This window comes from Babylonia areolata, chromosome 17, assembly GCF_041734735.1.
Source record: "Babylonia areolata isolate BAREFJ2019XMU chromosome 17, ASM4173473v1, whole genome shotgun sequence".
NCBI classification, from domain to species: domain Eukaryota; kingdom Metazoa; phylum Mollusca; class Gastropoda; order Neogastropoda; family Buccinidae; genus Babylonia; species Babylonia areolata.
Window position 1 is genome coordinate 3,095,707 of NC_134892.1, and position 18,576 is coordinate 3,114,282.

General features: G+C 44.4%; 2 non-coding genes across 2 annotated transcripts; both read right to left on the reverse strand.

The window, feature by feature from the left end:
- Positions 1-14,448: 14,448 nt before the first annotated feature.
- Positions 14,449-14,567, reverse strand: LOC143291788 (5S ribosomal RNA). Its single transcript, XR_013056586.1, has one exon. It is a non-coding gene; the product is annotated as a 5S ribosomal RNA (ribosomal RNA).
- A 10-nt stretch (positions 14,568-14,577) lies between these two features.
- On the reverse strand, positions 14,578-14,650 carry Trnar-ucu (transfer RNA arginine (anticodon UCU)). Its single transcript has one exon. It is a non-coding gene; the product is annotated as a tRNA-Arg (tRNA).
- Between the last annotated feature and the right edge of the window lie 3,926 nt (positions 14,651-18,576).

Below are 18,576 nucleotides of genomic sequence, written 5' to 3' on the forward strand. Positions count from 1 at the left end.
AAACATTACATTTTGAAATTATACTCAATACATAAAAAGCTTGGATTTTTATTTTATTTTAAGTGTATCACAAATGAGTCTTGAAGGCCTTGTTTTTTAAGTTAATGAAAAACAAAGGGGGGTGTGGGGTACATCTTATTTTATTTTATAATGCTTCAATGACGTGGATAATGTTAATGATGACGATTATTAGAAGAAAATGAGAAGAAAAAAGGAAAACAGTACAAGATTATGATATTTTTCAGTCTGTAGAAGACCCATTATTCAATGATAGTAATGATAATAGTAAAAGTAATAATAATGGTGATAATGATAATGATGATAATAAATCTGTATTTTAAAAGCTGTAGAAAATCCACTACTGAATGATGACAATGGACCTGTAGAACATACAGCGCTAGGAATTGGTGATTCTTATTTTGTATGTAAGAAGGGTTTGAAAATACTGCAAAGAATAAAATCCATGAGTTATTGTGAAGCACTCATACCATCTTGCATTTTCAGTGACTTCAATATATATTCCAACGTGGGTGGTTTTAGTGAAACACACACACACACACACACACACACACACACACACACACACACACACACACATATATATATATATATATATATGTGTGTGTGTGTGTATATATATATATGTGTGTGTGTGTGTGTGTGTATATATATATACACACACACACATATATATATATATATGTGTGTGTGTGTGTGTGTGTGTATATATATATATATATATATATATATATATAATATCAGTTAATCCTTGCTTGTACGTGCGCGCGCACACACAGAAGGAAGCATACTGAGAACAAAATCGATTTCCGTTTGCCTGTAAATTGGTACCCTGTCCAAAATATAAAATTTACAATAAGAACACGAAAGGGAGTTTTAGTTGATATTGAAGTAGTACAGCCATGTTATCGAATTGTGCAGTTTGTTTAACAGAATACGAAAAAAATATATCCGGGATATAATAATTTCAGTGGTTTGTAGTACCAAAATATATGTGCACCTTAAACATATTCAAAGGAGAAAAACGAAAAAAAAAAAAAAAAAAAAAAAATCGTCAGAAACATTGCATACATGACTATTTTAACAAATAAGCAGACTTACATGTATATTAGTTAAGGAAGAATAACTAAGTAAATCTATCCACATAAATAAGATATATACATTTTTAAACGCAGATGTAAATGATCAAATGCTTAAGTATGTAAACTGCATGTATTATTCAACAAATATGCCATTTATACGTGACACAAAGAATGAATAAAATGAACGTTAAATATCTAACCTAATGGTAAAAGAAAGGATAAGGAGACAGTAAGATTGCCAAATAAACAAAAATGAAATATAGTGATAGATTAAACGAACTAGTAATCGTGTTGTTGGTTTGTGTGTGTGTATGTTTTGTTTTGTTTTTTTGTTGTTGGTTTTTTTTTGTTTGTTTTGCATCAGCTTCGTGTCATCCAGTGTTCAGTGAAATGAGTCTTTTCCTTGAAGAGAAAGTGGGGTTACAAGAGCAAGACAACTGCTTCCTTAATGGCATAGGAAATACCCAAGATGGACATTAGAATTTAAGGACTAGGAAACACACACACACACACACACACACACACACACACACACACACACACACAGAGTAGATGTCAGTCTCCTTGTCCATGCATGTACCATTCAGAAGCACTATAAACATGATGAAACAGAAACAGGAAGTACTTTCTATTTTTTTTATTTTTTTTTTAGAATTTATTTGAAAGAAATGGCTAAATAAATGAAACACCTTTTGATGCATAACACAAATGATTGTGTGTGTGTGTGTGTATGACAGACAGAGAGAGAGAGAGAGTTTGATGCATAACACAAATGATTGTGAGAGAGAGAGAGAGAGAATGTAATTTGGTTCTTGTTGAATGATACTAGATATGAAGCCAACACAAGTATAAATAGAAAAGCACCCCATCAATAAACACATGGCCGACGCATGAATATCAAATGCTCAGACTGACAGCTGAAAAGGTACGAGGAATGGATAGAATAACATCCCACCAAACACTTGAGTCGGTACATGAGCATCAAAAGTTCGGACAGACTGTGATTAAAGATGGAATGTTAGATGAACAGACAAACCAGCTAGTCAGGCGACTGACTGTGTTTAAATGATAGGGGTGTGGGTTGGTGTGGGGGTGTATGCTTTGTTTTCCAAACTAAGTTCCTCATTGGTGAATTAGCATGAAAGAAATTAGGTAGATATATTATTTTTTATCAAGTTTCAGAAAATAATATATGAAATAAAATGACCCACGGCAAAAAAAGGTGGTTCCTGGCAAAATTCTGTAGAAAAATCCACTTCGACAGGAAAATCAAATAAAACTGCACGCAGGAAAAAAAATACAAAAAAATGGGTGGCGCTGTCGTGTAGCGACGCGCTCTCCCTAGGGAGAGCAGCCCGAATTTCACACAGAGAAATGTGTTGTAATAAAAAGAAATACAAATACAATGCAAAATATTTAAACAAATAATGAAATAAACGAATAAAAACTTACACAAGTCCATCCAAACTTTTTCAGTATCTCTCTTCTTATTCCTTTCATTTACCTTTTATGTGTCTTTCGTTTTATTTACATTAAGTGACTTGCTTTGTTTATTTCGTTTGATATTAATGTTTTATTCATACCCATGGTACGCTCTCATGGCATGGCCAGCGCGTTGGGTTTCTCTGTGTGTGTGTCTCTTTATGTCTGTCTGTCTCTTTCTGTGTATAATATTCTCTCTCTCTCTCTCTCTCTCTCTCTCTCTCTCTCTCTCTCTCTCTCCCCCCCCCCTTCCCCACAGTAGATGCACAACCTTTCTGGATCCGTCGGCATCCCTTGGTGTACAATTTAAATAGAGACTCTCTCCATCTCTCTGTCTTGTCTCAATTCCTTCCTCCTCCCTCTCTCTCCATCCCCCCCCCCCCTCTCTCTCTCTCACACACACACACACACACACACACACACACACACACACACACACATCTACCTTTAGAGTCCTCAGAGAGCACAGACAGAAAGGGAGGTGCAGACTGAACAGGTAGGAGGAACAAACAGAAAAGTGTGAGAGGGGGAGGGGGCTACAGAGGGTGGGGGGGGGCGGTAGATATAAGACAGGGTGTGAATTGAAGCTTGTCATTGTCACCTCGTGGCTATAACCGCCCGACAGGAGAAGTAAAAGAGGTGGATGGAGGACGGCTAGGTGTCTGTATACCCTGCCTTACCTACCTGCACTGTAGCACGCTGTCATCCCCTTGCGTCTTGCACTTACTACTGGGGTGATACCGAGTAGTCTGTTCCCAGTTCGCCCATGTACTCGTTAGCTCTGTGTGTGTGTGTGTGCATGTGTGTGTCTGTGTGTGTGAAAGAGATGGAGATGAACCCTTAGCACAATTCTCCTTAACACGTGTTGTGTGTGTGTGTAGTATGGAGGTGTGCAGCGGGTGATAGGTGGTGCACAGGGCATTTCACACACGATGAAAAAAAGAGAAAAAAGAAACATGATTCTCGTTCTTTTTTGTTCTTTTTTCTTCTCCCCCCTCCTCTCTCTCTCTCTCTGTCTCTCTCTCTCTCTCTCTCTCTCTCTCTCTCTCTCTCTCTCTCTCTCTCTCTCTCTCTTTCTTAAAGACAGAGGAGAGGTTGTTTTTTTTGGGTTTTTTTTAGTTACCCGTCTTGATTCAAGTAAATCTTGGTGACGGTGATTAGCTACGATCATTTTCATTGTGAAAGCCAAACCAGGCAAATGTAGAGGTATGCCTGTTATGAAAATAAGTAAAGAAAGGGAACAATACGACACACACACACACACACACACACACACACACACACACACACACACACACACAATACATATACCATTAAAACAAAGCAAAAAACAATAACTAAAACACACACACACCATAGTGCATAAAAGAGAGTGAGAAAAAACACGAAACAGTTCAAAACTTTGAAAATGCTTCCCATTTGACATGCTATCTTGCAATAATATTATGAATGAATAAATAGATGATAAGGTTTATTCGGATGCGAAACAGGGCGCTTAGAAATACACTCATTTTTCTTATTATAAAAAAAAGGAAAAACTAAATAAAAGTAAAATATCGGTCTCACATGCACGCACAGAATAATCTGTTGTCATGCTTTAGACAATTTCTTTTCTTCTTCTTTTTTTCTTTTATTAATTGTAAGTTGGAACGTGTACATATCTTTAAAAACGTATAATTGGTCAATTAAATGAAATGATGATTATAGTAAAGCACTCACAGAGATGTTTATGGGTGAGGATATTCTCGGGAATGAGAATACAAGGCATTTTTTTCCCCGCGCGCGCACACACACACACACACACACACACACACACACACACACAGAGACACACACACACACATACATCTCTCTTCCCCTCCCTCCCACACCCCCCTCCACCTCTAACCCTGCTGCTGTGATAATGATAATATTGATAATAATCATTGATAATGATGATGATGATAAGAAGAAGAAATGTGTGTATACAGCGCTAGATATTGTGCGGCTGTCATCATTGATACCTACACTATCAAACTTTCTTGTGCCTCTTTGTCATTTATTTATTTGTTATTTATATATTGGTTTCTTTCTTTCTAGTTTATTTCTTTTCTTTTTTTCTTTCTTCATTTTTATTTTATCATTTATTTATTTTTCTGTTGTATCTATTTCTATAGAATGCATATCATTCCTTTCTTCTTCGTCTCATGTTTTCTCCTCTCATGTTCTCTCTGTTGGTCTCTCTCTCTCTCTCTCTCTCTCTCTCTCTCCCGCCCCTCTCCCCCATTACCTCCCTCTCTCGCCCCCCCTCTCTCTAATCCCAACTGGATGTTGTTGTTTTTTCTTTCTTTCTTTCTTTCTTCGTCTTCAAACAACAGGTCTTTCGATTTCCCCACGTCTCTCTTCTGGTCACCCCCTTGAGCCCTTCTGCATTCCCCCTGTCTCCTTTCCACAGCAGTCTCTGTCTCTGTGTGTGTCTGTCTTTGCCTCTCTCATTCACACACACACACACACACACACACACACACACACACACACACACACACACACACACACACACACACACACACACACCTTTTTCTGTCTGTCTTCCCCTTTACATCCTGTCTATCTTCATCCATTCTTCTGTTGTTCTGGGCTTGCATATAGGTGCAGAGTCCTCAGATATTCCCCTGAGCTTGTAGGATCTCCCCCACCCCTCCCCGAAACCTCCCCCCTCACCCTTTTCAATAATACCTCCATCCCCCAAGTCTCCCCCCTACCCCACCACCCCTTGCCTGTGCCCCCACGCTCTGTGTGTGTCTGTGTGCTCAGTGTCTGTTTTGGCACTGTGCAACTCCTCTGTCTGAGAATGTGTGGCCTGATCCGTAGAGATGGGGAGGTGGGGGCTGGGGTGCGGTAGAGGGCGGCAACTGGGAAGGTGGTTTTTTGAAAGATCATTGAGGAGGAAAATGGCCTCTGTGTGTGTGTGTGTGTGTGTTTGAGCGCGCATACACACAAGACACACACACATAGATATTCTCTCACACATGAGGGACAGACAGACAGACAGATATTTACAAAACGAGAGTGGTACTGAGACTAGAGTTTGCTCTTGGAAATACAGCAAGGAGTTGAGGGGATGGGGGGGCGGGGGGTACTCCCCAACAGTCGAGTGATACAGACAACTGCAAATAGAAAGAAAGAAAGACGGCCAGACGAGTTCTCGGCACAGTGACGTGTGCAGTGTTTGACTCAGGGGTTCAGTGTCGACCCCGTCTACCCCCCACCCCCTCCCCCGAAATCATTGTTCAGGATGACGTCACAGGTGTGTTAAACCTGGGCCCCTGTTTCGTGTTGAATAAATTTACCCAAGTCTCTCTCTCTTTGTCTCTGTGTGTCTGTCTGTCTGTCTGTGTCCCCCTCTCTCTGTCTCTCGCTCTGTGTGTGTGTGTGTGTGTGTGTTCAGGTCTAGCTATGGCGTCATTTGAGCATGAAATAAACTAGCCCGTACTTTGCGCCACCTTATGACTCCATATGCTCAAGGTCTGGTTGTATACACCTCTATAATATCATCGCCATTTCCCTCTTTCAAACAAATAAAATTTTAAATCATAAATTCACTGGGGGGAGGGGGGGGGAGAGAAAGAAAGGAAAAAAAAAAAGAATGATTTCGTAGACGATATCAAAATAATATGCCTGCGATCACGGTACTGCAAGATGAATTGTTGATTTCAGATACTCTTCTCCCCCCCCCCCCCACCCCCCACCCCCACCCCCCTGACACAAGAAGGTGTCACAGTGACAGTGCTGACAATGTCAAATTCATGCAGACTGTACTATGTGAATATATCACAGGCTTCAAACCCCCTTTCTTTCTTTCTTTTCTCTCTTCTCAGGTGGACATAAGTATAAATTATGTTAGAGTCAGTGCGCATGTCTTGCTTTCGATGGCAGCCCCAGTTGATCGTGTTTGTGGGCCCTATACGGTCTTGTGTGCATGTGCACGAATGCACAATCGGTAGAGAAATGTGCATTTGGCGAGGATAACCTCCACTCCTCGCTCCTACCCCCTCCCCCATCACAGGTGACAGTGGCGTTGTGCTACTGACAGTGCTGTTGTCATGTCGTCAGGGGGGAGGAGGAGGGGGGGGGGTAGTGTCGTGTGATTACTGTGAACGGGGACATTGTAATTGTGCTGTGCCGTCTGTAGACTGTGTTGTTCACCACAACTGCCTGCTTTGCAGATTGCTTCATATGTCTATGATCAGTCATCCGTTTGTATGTTTATTGAAGTTACATTGCTGGTGTTTGACTGCTTTATCTGTCCGTTATCACTCATTGTTTCATATCACTCGTTATTTTGTAGCTGTATCGAATGGTTGTGTCACCATTGTTTTGAGACTTTTTTTTATTGTGATGTGCAACGACTGTTTTGCTTCCTGATTTGCTTGTCCACATGCACTTGATGATATTTTTTATTTTTTTTATTTTTATTTTTTTTAACGCTTAGAGTTGGCTTCATCAAGTTTTGCGCCTTATACATATTATTAGTAGTAGTTCTTTTTATGTATTTATCTATTATTTATTTACTTTTTTTTTCTCAAGGCCTGACTAAGCGCGTTGGGTTACGCTGCTGGTCAGGCATCTGCTTGGCAGATGTGTTGTAGCGTATATGGATTTGTCCAAACGCAGTGACGCCTCCTTGAGCTACTGAAACTGAAATACGGGCCGGGTGTGTTGGTCTCTGCTTGGCTGATCTGGATGTCCATGCTGTGTCAGTTTGCTTTGCAAGTGCTTGTGATGTGGTTTGGTTGCACGTTTATTTTGTCATGACGGTGCACTGTGGTGTTGTTGATCGCTGTCTTGGACAGGCCCTTTACAGTGTGTGTGATAATAGTGCGTGCATTGTATGCCTGGTTTTCTCGATTGCTTTATGTATACAGCTGCTGCATTAAAAAAAAAAAAAAAGTAATGATGATTATAATGCACTTTTTATTTTATTTTGTTTTTTATTGACCCATTGTTTGCTGATTTTGACACGTGTATTTTGTGCTTCAGAAGAAAAAGAAATAAACAGAAAGGAAGAAAATTTACACCTAATAAATAATTACATCATGTTTAAATTACAACATTTATATTTTGATTATATTGGTCTTTGTCAGTCTCGGAAATTTAGTTTACCTCGTTGCACAGCCATGGGGGTGCGCACATGCACACATACACGCTCGCACGAACGCGCGCGCGCGCGGAGGGAGGAGAGAAAGAGCGAACAAAGCACGTACAGTCAGTAAGAAAAGGAAAAGAGAAAAAAAAATGTGTGCGCGTGCATAAATGCATCATCATTACTGTACTGTGTTAGTCGTTGTAAGGTACTTTAGTCACTCTCTCTCTCTCTCTCTCTCTCTCTCTCTCTCTCTCTCTCTCTCTCTCTCTCTCTCTCTCTCTTTTTCTCGGTTGTCAAGCAATACAAGCCGGCTGTATAAAAGTCATCAGCCAGAAAAGTCGCGAAAAGATGAGAGTGTTTATGACCAGTGCAACATAAGTGCAGGTAATTGCCGACTGCCGAGGACACGAAAGGGAGACAGACAGAGAAAACGACAGGCAGATAAAAAGAGGGAGAGGCAGACAGAAGAGAGGAGCATAGAGAGAGAGGTAGACAGAGAGAGAGAGAGGCGTAGACCGAAATGGAGAGAGGCAGGCAGAGAGTTAGAAGCATAGGCAGCTAGAATGAAATAGAACGGAACTCAGTTGATTTAAAACACTCGGCTTAGGCCCGTGTTGTGGAGATAAGGAAACAGTAATATTAAGTTATCAATGCATTGACTATTAGTACATACACACAATTTAAAGCTTAGACACACACATGCATAGCAGTTCAGTTGATTAGATCTCATATTCATCATCACATGCAAACGCCTATAAACAATCGCTTGTGTGCTGCATACGCGCATACACGAGTGACGGCCGAAAGGATGCTGCACAATTAGTGGAAAACGTGACAGCTTGATTATAGATCCATTCTTCTGTCATTGAGTTTAGGAAGTATTGGAGTTAAAAGTACGTTTTGATTTGTTAGCTGCAAAGCAGTCTCCCCCAATTCCACAGTCTGTTATTAAAAGACTAAAATGCATACCAAACAAGCACTTTGCAATGTTTGTCACTGGCCATAAAAATTAAAAAAAAGAGTAGTAGAAAACGCCGATGTTAAACGGAAAGACAGACAGAAGGGGGAGGGGAAGACAGAAAGAACCAGACAGAGAGGGGGGGAGGGGGGTTGCAGGCAGACAGAGGGGAGGGAAAGGGGGCAGACAGAGAGAGGGGGGGGGGGGGGGAGTTCAGGCAGATAGAGGGGGGGGGGGGGGGCAGACAGAGGAGGGGTTCAGACAGAGGGGAGAGGAGTGGAAGGGGGAAGACAGAGTAGGGGGTGGGGGGGGGGGGTGTTCAGAGGGGTAGGGGGCAGACAGACAGAGAGGGGGGGCGGTCAGACAGACAGAGGGGTAGGGAAGAGGGCAGACAGACAGGGGAGAGGAGTGGAAGGGAAGGGGGAAGACGGGGGGGGGGGGGGGGCTTCAGGCAGACAGAAGATGACCACTTGATGTGAAGTCAGTAGAGCCATTTGGTTGTCGCGGCGTGGCAGATAGTCTGGGGAAGCCAGGAAAGGGTTGGATGGTCATCTTGTAGAGGAATCGTGCATCTTGCTGGACACAGCACGTTCTCAACACTCCCCCCCCCCCCCCCCCCCTCTCTCTCTCTCTCTCTCTCTCTCTCTCTCTCTCTCTCTCTCTCTCCCATCTGTCGCCTGTCTCAGTGTCCTGTCATACACACACACCTTCTCCCTTCTCCTCCTCCACCATCATCATGATGCAGCACCCAGCCCAGCCCAGCCCAAGCCAGTCAGCACACACCCAACAGAGGGAGACAGGGAGGGGAGAGGCAGCAGCACACAGCAGCAGTCGTGAGGACGGTGACTGGTGGCTCTTTCCAAGAACCGTCACCAGTGCCAGCCCCGTCCTGTTCTGTCCTGTCCCCCCTTACCTCCCTTGCTCCACACTTTCCTCTCGTCTCTCTCTCGCTCTCTCTCTTCGCACCCCCACCCTCTCCCAGGCTGGGGCCCCACCCGCCGGCCTTCCTTCCGCTGAAATGAATCATTGCCGCCACGTCTTGTCCGTTTGCCAGCCTGTCTGCCTGATCCTGCCTGCCTGCCTGTCTGCCTGCCAATACTTCACCTCTCTGTCTGTCGGGTCCGCTGTGCAAGGAATTCCAAGTATTCCCCAAACAGCTAAGGCTGCATCCCATCCCCACCAATACGTCTGTCTGCATCAGTAAGTGGTTTGGCTGATGGTGCCTGTCACCACGCCAAGGTGTTTGTCTTCAGGTGGTGAGTGCCTTGCTTGGTGGGGTGGATGGGTGGTTGGTTTGTGGTGTGTGTTTTGGTCAGATGTTGGGTGGGTGTGGGTGTGTAGAAGAGAAGGAATAGAGAGATTACATAGGCTAGGGTCAGGATTTTGATCACTTTTGGGGGGGGACACACACACACACACACACAGAGTTATATATATAACTTTTTAGGGGGGATACACGCACACACACACACACACACACAATTATAATGCGTATTGATATGTAGATTTTCCCGCCTCCTTTAATATTCCAGTATATGGTTTTTCTTTGATCCTAGCCATCACCACCCGCTGAACTGGTGGAGGAAGACAGTATTTATGATTTTGATTTTTTGGTATATAGTATTGATACATTTATATAATGGCCGCACTCCCCATGTCTCAGTTTTAGTTATCTACACATACCAAAAGTGATCTGAATGAAACAAACTGTAGGACCGAGACATATACATCGCCACGAGTTCTCACAACTGGGAATGAGTAATGACTGCCCATTGGGGCAGGTCATACACACACACACACACACACACACACACACACACACACACACTTTTTTCTTCTTCTTTTTTTTTTTTTTTTTTTAATAATTAAGGACTTGGCACACGCACGTAAACACAAACACACACACACACACACACACACACACACTGAGAACAATCTCAACGGAAGGGGTATAATTATCGTCATAGTTAGATTACATGAGATATATATACTCTTATATCACAGCCATATGAAATGTTGGTGGAAGGTAAACCTCACTCGTGCAGATAGCCTGCGTTCAATTTCTAGGACATGAATACGGCACACACACACACACACACACACACACACACACAGAGTTGACTGGCTGCAGTTTCTAAGTGGGGCAGCAACACATTCCTGTGTCAGAAGTATTCGCAGTATCAGGCAGCGGATTGGCGTGTGGTGTGTGTGTGTGTGTGTGTTTGTGTCAGTGTTGATCCGTCACTGTCACACTGATAGATCCCTTCAGACCACTTGAAGGTTTCCGTCAGTGTTGATCCGTCACTGTCACACTGATAGATCCCTTCAGACCACTTCAAGGTTTCCGTCAGTGTTGATCCGTCACTGTCACACTGATAGATCCCTTCAGACCACTTGAAGGTTTCCGTCAGTGTTGATCCGTCACTGTCACACTGATAGATCCCTTCAGACCACTTCAAGGTTTCCGTCAGTGTTGATCCGTCACTGTCACACTGATAGATCCCTTCAGACCACTTCAAGGTTTCCGTCAGTGTTGATCCGTCACTGTCACACTGATAGATCCCTTCAGACCACTTGAAGGTTTCCGTCAGTGTTGATCCGTCACTGTCACACTGATAGATCCCTTCAGACCACTTCAAGGTTTCCGTCAGTGTTGATCCGTCACTGTCACACTGATAGATCCCTTCAGACCACTTCAAGGTTTCCGTCAGTGTTGACCTGACGGGTCTGTCTAGCCTGTGGGACTGGCAGAAAACGTGCAGGGGGAAACTGGTCAGCACTGAGTTGTGTGACAGGATGCTGTGTGTGTGTGCCGGTCAGTGGTAACGTTGCACTGACTGCTTGTTTGAACCAAATCTGCTGAAAAAAACAAACAAGAACACACACACACACACACACACACACACGGTAGTTGGGGTTCATTATCCAGGTATTGAATCGCGCATAAACAAATCTTAAAAAATTACAGAATGATATATATATATATATATATATATATATATTATTGTACTTAATTCATGCACGCATGCATACATACATTCATACATACATACACACAAAGTGTGTGTGCTTCCATGCTAGTTAAATGTTTTAACCTGTGAGTTCACAGAAGTGTTCTTTTTCTTTTTTTATTTTCATAACATTTCTCTCCTTTCTGATTTTTTTTTAAATTGGTTTTTCAGAAAATTATACAAAAAGAAACATACGAAACAAAAGAATGAAGATACACAAAAACGTTATACTAGGTTTTGGTTAAAATAATCTTTAATTGTTCAGCAGTACACATGATTACAATGCAAACAAAGACAAAAGAGCACCAACATGCTTAAAGCTTATACTGTGCTCATGTTGCACTTCAATGTGAGCATAACGGCTGATGAACCATACTATTATTTATATAAAATAACTTACTCATAAACCGTAAGTAAAGAAATAAAACTAGGTTTTACATATACAACACTCATCCGTTTACACATTCCAACAATGTAGTGGATTCGGAAGAATTCCTTTCTCAAGTTTGTCCTTTCCTGTTATTGCTTTTGTGTGTGTATGTGTGTTCTCCTCTTCCATCTATCGTCTCTTCCTGTCTGATTTCCTTTTCCCTATCACTTTTCTAACGTTTTCCCCATGATAATTAATCATTTGTTCGTTTCTTCAGTCATTTGCTTGCTTGTTTATCTAGTCTTGTTTGTTAGAAATGTATTTAACTATTCAGTTCACATATTTGCCCTCTGACGTTTTCTAATTCTTTCAGTCCTTTTCCATTGTTTCCCTTCCTTTCACTGTTAGTAGCTTTATTTGTGTTGTTTGTTCATTCCTTCCTTCATTCATCATTCATTTTATACCTTCACTGACATTTCTGTGAGTGACGGCAGCTCCTCATCTCTGAGGGAGCGAATCAGACAAAGAGAAGGAATTGATTGTGTCGAACTTCACAGCTGTTTCAACTGGCTGATTGCTCGTTTACAGAGTGCAGCACGTAAATAACCCATCTGAAGTATCGACTTCAGCCAAGGGGTTAAAATGTGTGTCTGTACTCTCTCTATCTCTCTCTCTCTCTCTTGCTTATTTCTTCCTCGTGGATAATCATACGTTAAGGAGAGAGTGTTGATTGGTTTGTTACCGGCTTACGTATTAATATTGATTGTTTTTATCTTATTTGTTTCACGTTTTCATGTCGTACACGCCACGCTGTCGACAGCTCGATACTGCATGCCCCAAGTCAGCGGCCTGCGTGCATCAGCTGAAAACAGCTGACTGATTATTTTTGCCTTTCTCCCCAAGAAACATTGATTGACCTGCTTTTCTGTGTGTGTGTGTGTGTGAAGGGCGGGCACTGCTCTGGGTGTTGCGATTGTTGTCCTTTGTTGGGCTGCTGCCTTCCTTCCTTCCCCACCCGACTGCACCAAACCCACTTTCTTGGGCTGCCTGTCACTGTTTGGTGCAGGACGGTGTCTTGACAGTGGGTACGTCGTCGGAATCGGGAGAGAGACAGAGAGCGAGAGGTGGGGTGGGGTGGGGTGGATGAATCACGAGCAGCCTGTCAACTGGGTCAGAGCCTAGTTGTTGTCGCATGAGCTCAGATCTATTCGCGGGCCGGTCTATATCAATTACCACCTGCTGTCTGTAATTAAACTTGGGCTGTGGAGACAGCAGCCGGTTTCTATTTTAGGGCGCGTGTGCATGTGCAGTGTGTGTGTGTGTGTGACAGAGCTGCGCAGCGCTGCTCGTCCTTTCTGTTGACGCAAACGACACGAGCTGTTTGGGAAGGAAGGTTAACGGGGTGTGTGTGTGTGTGTGTGAACGAGAGGGAGAGAGAGATGGAGCGCAGGCCTGATGATTGTGATGACAGTGTCCCGTAGAGGTCATGTAGGTGTGAAGAACAGGAGCATGAGGCCTGACATTGGCCATGACACAACAAATCATTACACGACACAAACACGACATCCGAAGGTGATTCACACGTGAACTGTGGTGCACATGACCCATGTCTGACGCTCTTCACGTGACTTCACGTAACCTCAGCTCAGCCCAGCCGACCGCTAGGGCCACAACAGGACAGGAGACATCGTGCCACAAAATTAGTGACTGATAAAATACGGTTTCGGTTTCAGGGACTGAAACACACACACACACACACACACACACACACACACACACACACACACACACACACACACACTGGAAAGGAATATTTATACATAGGACAGTTAAATACTTTTTTTTTTTACTCCATAATTATGCAGATAAATATTAAATATATAATGAAGTTGCGGAAAACGACAACAATAATAATAATAATCCACACCGTTCAGAAACAAAAGAACAGTCTCTTTAAAAAAATAAAATAAAAAAAGACACAAAAAAAAGACATCGTAGTGTGGGGCAAATGGAGGCGCTCTTTACCATTCCCACACCGGCTGTATATGGTTACAATACAAAACTTGAAGAGAATGACCAGAAATTGTCACCGACCTTCTGCAACAGTTGAAAGTTAGAAGACTGACTGACTGACTATCCTATCCTGGTGGTGTTGGACTATGTTGGCTTTCAGACTGAACGTGTGCCGTTCCACTTCTTTCTGGTGTTTCACATTGTTCAGTGCTCTCTCTGTCTCTCTCCTCTGTCTCTTCTCTCCCTCCCTCCCTCCCTCCCTCCCTCTCTCTCGATAAATGGAGGTGTCACTGCGTTCGGACAAATCCATATACGCTACACCACATCTGCCAAGCAGATGCCTGACCAGCAGCGTAACCCAACGCGCTTAGTCAGGCCTTGAAAAAGAATGCCAACAGCACCCGGTGTTCCCAGGCGGTCACCCATCCAAGTACTAACTGGGCCCGACTTTGCTTAACTTTGGTGATCGGACGAGAACCGGTGTTTTCAACGTGGTATGGCCGTTGGCAAAAAAAAGACATCCCCGGCGGGATTCGAACCCGCGACCTCTGGATTAGAAGTCCAGCGCGCTATCCACTGCGCTACGGGGACTCCATGTAGTAGTGTTGATAGAATGAGTACGAGGATTTTTTTTTTATTTCTTTTTTTTTTTTTTATTATTATTATTCTTTTACTTTCTTGAAAATTTATTTATATTTTTGATATTCCACGGTTTTTCACTTTCACGAGACTTTTTTTTTCCGGAACATGATATACTATTCTGGCAATTTTTCTCCACTTGCTGAATGTTTTTGGCAGTGAACTTCCACCCGCATTTCACCCTCTGATCGCGGTCGTGACTCCGTTCAGATCGGAGAAGTGAAGATCCAGCCAGTTGGACGATAACCTCAAGACGGCAAGTGAAGGAAAGTGGTGAAGAACTCCTTTTTTTCCCCTCTCCCCCGTTCCTGGTATTTCTTCAGTTTCCCCTGCAGGCCGTTGACACAAGAGCAGACTGGCAGTACAATAATGTGAAGCCGCCAAGGTGAGAGGGGAGGCCATGTCCCCCCCAACCCCCCGGCTTGTTGTTGGCCCTGCATGTGTGTGCTGCCCCGTTCTGGCATGGCTCTTTGGCGCCCTGACGACCTCCCCCTCGCCCCCCGCCCCCCTTCCAAACCCCTCCATCCTGCCCACTGCACCCCTGGCTCTGGCCCTCGGCACAACAGAGAACGGCTTGTCTCACCTCGTGCTGCCAGACGGCAGGGTGGGGAGAAGCTGTCTCCATCCCCCCCACACCCGGTTTGATGGGACAGACAGCAACTCACTTGTGGCGCCGCTTTCTGCCGTCTAACGAGTTGGTGCAGCTCTGTCTGTCTGGGGTGGGAGCAAGGCGGGGTGGGAGAGCGTGCCTCTGTTACCATTGATTCGCCATGGGTACAAGGTAGGATGGGTAACCCGCTTTCTGCTTGTCTTGCGTGGGGCTGGATGGCTTCCCTTGGTACGCTGGCGTCAGCCCTGATTTGGAATCGCGTTGGTCTGTGTCGACCGGCTGTCCTCCACCCGTTTTCCTCGGTGACTCGCAGAATGTGTCTGTTTCCAACCTGCACGACATGTACACCGCTGGGGCCACTGTCCGCGCGTCAGGCCTCATAGGTCAGCCTCGGAAGCTGGTGATTTGAATGTTTATTTTCCTTTTTCATGTTGGCATTAAATTAAAATAGAAAAACAAAAATGTTACGGCTGCATCAGCTTATCAGTTGTTACGATTGATGGTTGTACGTAGCAATATGCTTTACTATTTATTTATTATTTCTATTTTATTACTTTTTTTTTCTTTTAAGAAAATGAAATTTATTTTCAACTTCTTCCACCCAACCGAGCTCTGTTCCAGATTCAAAAGCCAGCAGGCGCGTGTGTAAACTGTGTAGACTGACATTTCCACCCCACCCAGTTACAGAAATCCAAATTGATTTATCCAGAGGAAAATTGCTTGCCTTCATGGATCTGTATTGATTTTGACGTACAAAATGAGCTGACAGGGCATACTGTGTTTACAGTGGTATTCGCAACATCCAGGAGAGAGTGTGTGTGTGTGTGGAGAGAGGGATGAGGGTGGGGAGAGCAGAGGGCATACACAACCGGCAAGATCGTTCGACGTACATGCAAATACCGTGCTTTTACTTTGAGTTGTATGTCAGCGAAAATGACCTATCGATTTGTTCCCCCCTTTCAAGCCATCCTGGGGCATAACACTTGCGGCAAATGGTGGTCGTTGAGTGTCTAATCCGTTGTCACGCGCTCACAAACATTCCTCCTTTGTTGCCTATCCAGGTCATACGGGCAAACAAATGCCATTGATTGGGGGAAGTCCGGCCGGTGTCACGTTGGGCACGTCCCGCTTGTATTCTTCCACCGCTGGCGGGAAATCGGGGCTGTGTTCTCATTTCTCGGCTGGCAGGATCCGGAATTGAATAAGATTCTCCGAGGAGTAAGGATGGTGCTTCACAAGCAAGGTCATCTGGAACTCTGTTTATTTTATCATTCATTTCTTCTTCTTATTTTTGTAATCATGTCTGTTCTGGAAAGAGAAGTTTCTGTACCTCAGTCACCAATAGCAATGATGGAGCAAAGCCAGTCAAAGGATTCAATGGATATTGGAGACAGGAAATATGCTCATGAAAAGTCGGTATGGAAAGCGTTGACAGCATGAAATATGCCAGTGGTTACCTCTCAGATCATCTGGTAGATTTGTGAGTACGGCGTGGTTTGACTGAAAAAGGCTGGGCATCCTTGGGCTTCAGAGTACCTACACTGGATCTTTTTCCGCTCTCTATTTCTCTCTTTGTATGCATTTTGACTTTTGATAAAAACAGACTGGGAATTTGGGAATTCCTCAGGGACGCTGTGTTGTCAAGGGGATAGCTTTGATATTTTCCATGCATGTTTGTTCAGGATATGATTTTGTAAGGATCAGTCACCCCCTCTCTGTTTTTCTGAGTATCTGTCCCACCCCCACCACCTCTCTTCATTCTACCCTTTTCTCAGTTGTGTGGAAAGAAAAGTTATATTTTGATCTTGATGTTGGAAAAAGAAAGAAATCGCTGAATGCCCATCAGGTACAGTACGTCATACATTTATTTCTCTGTTTGGATGTGACAGCAGCTTTTGAACTGACAGCCCCACATGCAGGTGCTAAGAAATACCTGAGGGTAGCCCTGTTCCACAGTCTGATCATGTAAATGTGCGCTCTGTATTCCGTGCTTGTGATTAGAAATGTGGGTGAACAGACAGGGGGTCATTGCATGTGGAACAACAGTATCTGCTGCAGCTGAATAGACGTGTGTGTGGGGGGGGGGTGAGGGGTGTGGGGGGGGGGGAGCAAACGAGAGGGGTGATTGTGAGGGGCAGCACCGCCTTTACCCAAGGCCTCATTTGCATGGCTTTGAGGGTGTTGCTGCGCCCTTAAGACCGATGTAAAACCTGGACGGCATTAATGCAACGCGCCCAGACAGACTGTAGTACGGGAGTAGTGCAAAGTGATCAGACGAGCTGATCACCTCCACAGCCTTTATGTCATAAATCGGGATGAGGACCTACTTTGCTGAATTGTTGCCTGCTGACTCACTGGAACGAGCCGTGTTCCCAGTACAGGCCCTTGCCTGCTGGCTGGGCCACTGCTAGACTCTTAAGAGAAGTGCTTTGCTAAAGCTTTCCCTGACGGCCGTCCATACACAATGCCCTGTAGGGTCTGTGCCCTCATTGTTTTTTGTGGACAGCTCTGTCAGCGCACGGGGACTGTGGTCGGGGCTTATCCACCAGGATTTCCATACTGGGTCTCTCTCTCACGAGTCCTGCTGCCCGTTTACGTGATCGTTTCGTCCCAGAAACCACATTGATTCGACCTCTTGTGTTGGGAGAATGAGGTCAATTTCCCTCACTCCCATCCCCTTCCCGTTAGCGCGCGCGCGCGCGCGCACACACACACACACACACACACACACACACACACACACACACACACACACACACACACCTCTCTTATTCGACCTCTGTGTGACGGGGAGGAAGAATGAGGTTTTTGATCTCCCTCACACCCCCTGCACCTGATTCGACCTCGGTGGGGGATGGAGACTGAGGTGGGTCCCATCCTCCTCCACCCCAACCCAACACACACACACACACACACACACACACACACACGTCCGTGCTGCAGCCATGACCTGGTTGTCACGCCGTTCATTAACACTTCCCCCTCCCCCCTCCCTTTGCACTGCCACACCCATTCTGGCTCTGTCGCAGTCCCTGCGCTGTTCTGGCACTTTGCAGGGAGCGGCTGTCATCGTCATGTGTTAGTGAGGCCACCCTCAGGATGGAGACCCTGCACTGTTGCCGTCACCTCCCTTGGTGTTCACTACAGCATGTGTTTTGTGATTGAGTATGCACAATTCACAACACCGAACACACGGTTATAGTCTTATTGTTCAGTTTGATTGAAATACATTTGTTAAGAGCCGGAGACACAACGTAAACGTAGCGAT